This window comes from Haliotis rufescens, unplaced genomic scaffold (assembly GCF_023055435.1).
Source record: "Haliotis rufescens isolate VD_foot unplaced genomic scaffold, xgHalRufe1.0.p SCAF_25, whole genome shotgun sequence".
NCBI lineage: Eukaryota > Metazoa > Mollusca > Gastropoda > Lepetellida > Haliotidae > Haliotis > Haliotis rufescens.
Genome location: NW_025963946.1, coordinates 7,761,534 through 7,767,557, shown reverse-complemented (window position 1 = coordinate 7,767,557; position 6,024 = coordinate 7,761,534).

Here is a 6,024-nt window from a genome sequence, read left to right as displayed (position 1 = left end):
CTCACAGCAAACATCTCTGCAATGCATTTACCATTGACTTTATCGTAACAGAACTGCACGTGAGAAGTCATGTTTGGATAAATCTCAATAACTGCCATGCTTGATTCGCTATTAATGCGGAGCTGCACTTTATTCAACTCTTCACGTCAAACAGCAGCGATTCCGAGCTGAACACTGTCTGCCCATCCACCTTTGTCAGATTTGAAATGCTGCCAGTTCTTGAAGTTTGGAACATTTCTGCTGAGATTCGATTACCTGAAAGAAGTATGTGGAAGAAGAATGATTATTGATATTTTATAATATTTGTAACCATAACATGAATATACTGGTTATGAACTGGGAGTTTACATCTGTATGAAGCAATGGCCACTTCCGTTAGCGTTTTGTGCTCGCTGGCATTCGCGGAAACACCCCATCTTTTTCAAAACTCTCTCAGCATTTGTAAATTTGGAAAAAAAGGTAAAACCATGTCAATAAGCATAAGAAATCTCGTTTTCGAAATAGATTCCGACAATAGTATAAGCATGTGTTTATGAATCACTATCAGTGAGTGAGTTGGGTTTTACGCCGCTTTGAACAGTATTACAGTTATATCACGGCGTGTCAGCTTAATGTGGGAGGAAAGCCCAAAGTGATGCAGGTGTCGGGCGTTTACCACTTCGGTGAAACCCACGAGCACGGGTATGGTGCTGACAAACCTAGAAACATAATCGGGACGAACCGGGATTCGAACCAATAATCATAGGTTTCTGGCGTGCCCAAGTTACGCAACTCTGCATAGCGAATCGCGGCGCCTTAGACGACTGGGCCACCCGTGCCACCAGTATCAATTAGTGATGGCACCAGGTGTTCATACCCTGTCCTACAGATGACACCCGCCACAAACACATGTATAGGCAAGTCATGTGTTCACTTGAAGATAGGTGCAAGAGCAACGAGGGAATTACTTGGAACATAATTTTGGAGGGAATTGTGAATAGTTTTGGGGGACAATCACCACTAAAAGTGGGATTTCTGGATAGATCATTTTGTTTACAGAGATACTATTTTACTAATATTTAAAATAAGTTTGGCAAATGTTTTGTTGAACCTATGCTCTGTCTTAAATATTCATATTATGAACGGTCGATGTGGCAGTGACGCTGGTATTGGGGACTATACATTCATTAGTAGTACAGGGGCAAGCGCACATGACTATTAGTATTATCTCCACCGTACATATGTGTAACCTCTGTAAAACATTCAACATAGACACACGTTACGAGTCGCGACATCTTCCATTAGCAATGTTTTTACGTACGTGTACGCTTCACTCAGACATCGATGGTTATGATGCTATCAATTTACATTTAGATTTAAATGGAGAACTGATACAGAAGAAATATTTCTTCGTAACTAAAATTCAGACAAGTTTGTATCACTTGTTGAAAAAGCAGTTGATGCCGTATTCACAAATATTGATGAAAGTATAGAAAGGCACTCTCCTCTGCTGGTGACGAAATAAAGAAAGTGGTTCACATGGATAAGAAAACACAACAATGGTTTGATTTGAAATGTCAGTTACTAAAAAGAGAGAGATGTATGCCTCAACAAATTCAGAAGAGATAAAGATTTGCAGTCGTTAAGGGAATATACAAGAATTAGAAATCTTTACAAAACCACATGCAGGGAAAAGAAGCTTATATTTCTTGAAAAGAAAAACAATATTTGGAAGATAACATTAAGTCGTCGAAAGAATTTTGGACAACCCTCGGAAAGCTAAATCCACATTATGAGTTCAAAAAAATAATATTAAAATTGATAAATGGTATGATTATTTCAAAAATATGTTTATGGTAATGGTGTTGGGGATGATACCTACTTTGAATTTTCAGATCAGGAAACATGTGACAATGACATGTCTCTGCCACTCAACACAAATTTATATCGATCATGTCAACAACTGATAAAAACTCTAAAAAGTCTATCAATGTTCATTTATCATGCTATGTTAATATGAATATGACCTGTTAAACGGATCTGTAACCACTCCCGAAAACAGAATTGTACTATGGGCCTGAGGCCTTATTGCATGGAATAAAAATTATCCTTATGTGATACATTAAGTTTTTTTGGTTATAAAATGTATAACATGTTCTGGTCATATTATCGATGAAATACTACCGAAGTGACTTGTTCTTGTAACTCGCTCCACCACGACACAGGACGATAGCCTGTATACTCATGGATATAGGTTAGTATATATCCTTAAAAAAAGAAAGTGATGCATCAGATTTTGAAAGGGTGTAAATGGTGTAACCCTTACTGAACACGCTTTGAGCAAGACTCGTATGTCGTTCTTTGAAATCTTAGGAGAAAATGAATGCTCGAGTGTTCGTCAAAAGTTGTGAAATGGAAATGTAGGGCCCAAGACTGGAGTTGCTGGAATATTGCTTGACATAGAGGGAAAGTTGAAGTTATCCCTCTTATCATCCCTCTTGTCATAGAGTCTTGTGGATATTTTATTATCAATATGAATCACATTAATTTTTATAGATCTCTGGGTGTACCGACTGTAAAGGTAGAACAATACTGTACCTACTCATTTGCAATAAAATTAGAATATTTAAATTGCTTCATTGTTGTACAGTCAACATTTTCTGTTGTATCGGAGCTCGACTCACTTGGTGACAAGCCATCAAAATATTTCTTCCAGGTAGTCTAAACACATGTATTTCAACGTGCAGTCATTTTCTCCCTCATGCACAGGCTTATTTCATTTCAGAGAACTCTTGTACGTGCGTAGGATCAAACTGAGCACAATCAAGTTTGCTTTACACTCCTGGTTATTCCGACGACGTAAATATATAGGTGTACGTCCCTCACTACGTTGGCCTCGTGGCCTCATAACGTTTCTCCTGTTTTTAGTTACTGGTCCAGACGTGATTATTTACAGGTCTAGTGATATTATAATATTAAAATAACTTCTTAAACTAAATTGCTAACGTTTCTCAAATATGACCCCGGGATGATTCATAACCAGGTCTATTAAAGATTTCACTTTTATCCTGCTAACGCTGTTTATTCAGATGGAGAGGTCCCAAGCATATACTCTACAATTTAAGCCTGATGTCAAATAATATTTACATGCATATTTACAGCTTTAGAAAAAGGGAAAAAGGAACAAATATTAGTGTTGTTTGGATAAGCATGATTTCCATACAAAAGTCCAAAGGGCATAAAGGCTAAAATAGGTTACACTATATGAATGGATCACTGTAAATTGGTGATGACACCATGTGTTTGCGAAACGTGAGAGCCATGTCCTGTTCTACCGGTAGTACCATCACTCGCTCACGTGTCATACGTCAATTGGTAATCAGTTTCAGAATAGTGGAGTCTGTTAGACATCTGCAAACCACACAACAGGGAAATAACACATTCAAAAGCTTTCACGTGAAAGCGTGGACATATCCCTTTCATCAGTTTCCTTTGAATCAATCTTGCTGACAGCAGTATGATTACCTGAATCAATATTTTCGACAATGGTACGACACGCTGTACTCAACTATCTATCTACCATTGATTTCATCAAACAGTATTTGATCTTTTGATATAGCCGCATATATTCTTCAATAGAAGTTCAAGTAGGTATAACCTGACGAAACAACGGTGCCTTTGCATGCACACACAATACACTGGGCATGTTAGATGACAATAAATTATTTAGACAACACAGTCACAATCCAACTCATAATCCCCGTGAAGATCCGGGGTAGAATAGGTCTTCACCAACCCATGCTTGCCGTAAATGCTTGATCCAGATTCGTTTATTACTAACGGGATCGGATGGTCAGGCTCGCTGGATCGATGCTCATGATATCAATCCCTGTATTGTCTGGTCCAGACTCGATTATTTACAGACCGCCGTCATATAGCTGCAGCATTGCTCAGTGCGGCATTAAACAACAAACAAACAAACAAACAAGCAAACAACATAATACTTATAATAATAATTGGGCCGATACCCATGAGCTCTTTTACGATGCTGAAAAAGTGAGAGGGCCTATCGTTGATTCAAATTCACAACCAGCAAAGCTCCCGGCTACATGCTATTTAAATGTACTGTTGGTAAGAATAAATGTCCCAAGCAGCCAATGCATGTAGTAAGAGGCGTCTCAGATGATAGGGTGTCAGGTGAGGTTGCTTGGGTGATTGTGTGTCATCGTTTCCGAATTGTGTAGATCGATGCTCATGATGACAATCACTGTATTGTCTGGTCCATACTCGATTATTTGCAGACCACCGTCTAGCTGGAATATTTATGAGTTAACTAAGGCACGTCCATTTCATATTTTTGAGGGGGTTGTGAATGGGAACAATCACTACAAAAAGTTTTATGTCATAAAATGTATTGCATGTTCTTGTCACATTATCGATGATTCCGCGGTAGAATAGGTCTTAAGCAACTCATGCTTGCCGTAAAAGGTGACTATGCTTGTCGTAAAAGGCGACAAACGGGATCGGATGGTCAGGCTCGCTGACTTGGTTGATGCATGTCATGGATCCCAAATGCGTGGATTGATCCTCATGAAATCAATCACTGGAGTGTCTGGTCCAGACTCGATTATTGACAGACCGCCGTCATACAGTTGGAACATTGCTGAGTGCGGCATTAAACAACCAACCAACCAACCAACCATTATGGATGAAATACTACCGAAGTGACTTTACCTCACTCCATCGGTACTCTTTATAGCACAGGACGAGTCTTTACCCTCATGGCCACATGTTAATATATACTCTTTACAAAAGTAGAGTATACTCGGAGAGAACTGAAAATTTATAACATTGTAAGAGTGAGTGAGTTGGGTTTCACGCCGCTTTTAACAGTATTACAGTTATATCACGGCGTCAGCTTAATGTGGGAAGAAAGCCCGAATTGATTCAGGTCCCAGACGTTTACCACTTCTGAGAAACCCACGAGCACTGGTATGGTGCTGACAAACCTAGGAACATATTCGGGGCGAACCGGGATTCGAACCTATAATCATAGGTTTCTGGCGTGCCCAAGGGACGCAACTCTGCACAGCGAATCGTTAGTCCTCTACAGTTATGCAGAACATATTTTCATGTTAATGTTTACATCAACTTTTTAACCTGTTGACTATATATCAAGGTGATACCGTACCATGGAACTAACTTCGATTTGTTTTACATTGAATATGTGATACTTGCCTTCTATGTACACAGTAAACAGCCAAAGTGTCAATCAATCTAAAGTCCTACCAATGACATGATCATAGCAACATACAGTTGGTTGATTTGTTGTTTAACGCCGCACTCAGCAATATCAGGTGATCTGTAAAAAATCGAGTCTGCACCAGACAATTCAGTGATTGATATCATGAGCATCGATCCACACAATTGGGATCGATGACATGCATCAACCAAGCCAGCGAGCTTGACCACTCGATCCCGTTAGTCGCCTCCTACTACAAGCATAGTCGCCTGTTACGGCAAGCATAGGGTGCTGAATACCTATTCTACCCCTGATCTTCACGGGTCTAGCAACAGACTGAACATGACATAAACATTTACCTGCGTACATCAGTACAAGGGAGATGAAGACGTACATCATTTTCCTACGGTTACACTGCTCGAAACTCACTTGTTGCACCGCTTCTTATTTCGGTTATTCTGTTGTGCTCAGCCCTTAATATATACACGCTACAACTATCTTAAGATCAGCGATCCAAGAACATTGTCTTTTGATCATTTGTGCTGTCGTAATTCGGGTGTTGCATGTAAATGACATATTGTAGAACTGATTATAATAAGCTAGTGCAACTACAAAGTGTATTGATGAGGCTGTCACATAGAGTACATTAATCGACTCAGGGTCGCCCTAGACAAACACAGGTCTTATACCCTTATATAAAATGGTGTCAACGTGCATGTTCCTATGAACATGTTCATGCGCGAGGCATTTGTTGTTTTGGTTAAAGGCAGGCTGTGGTATGAAAAAGTGTTCTGTAATAATAT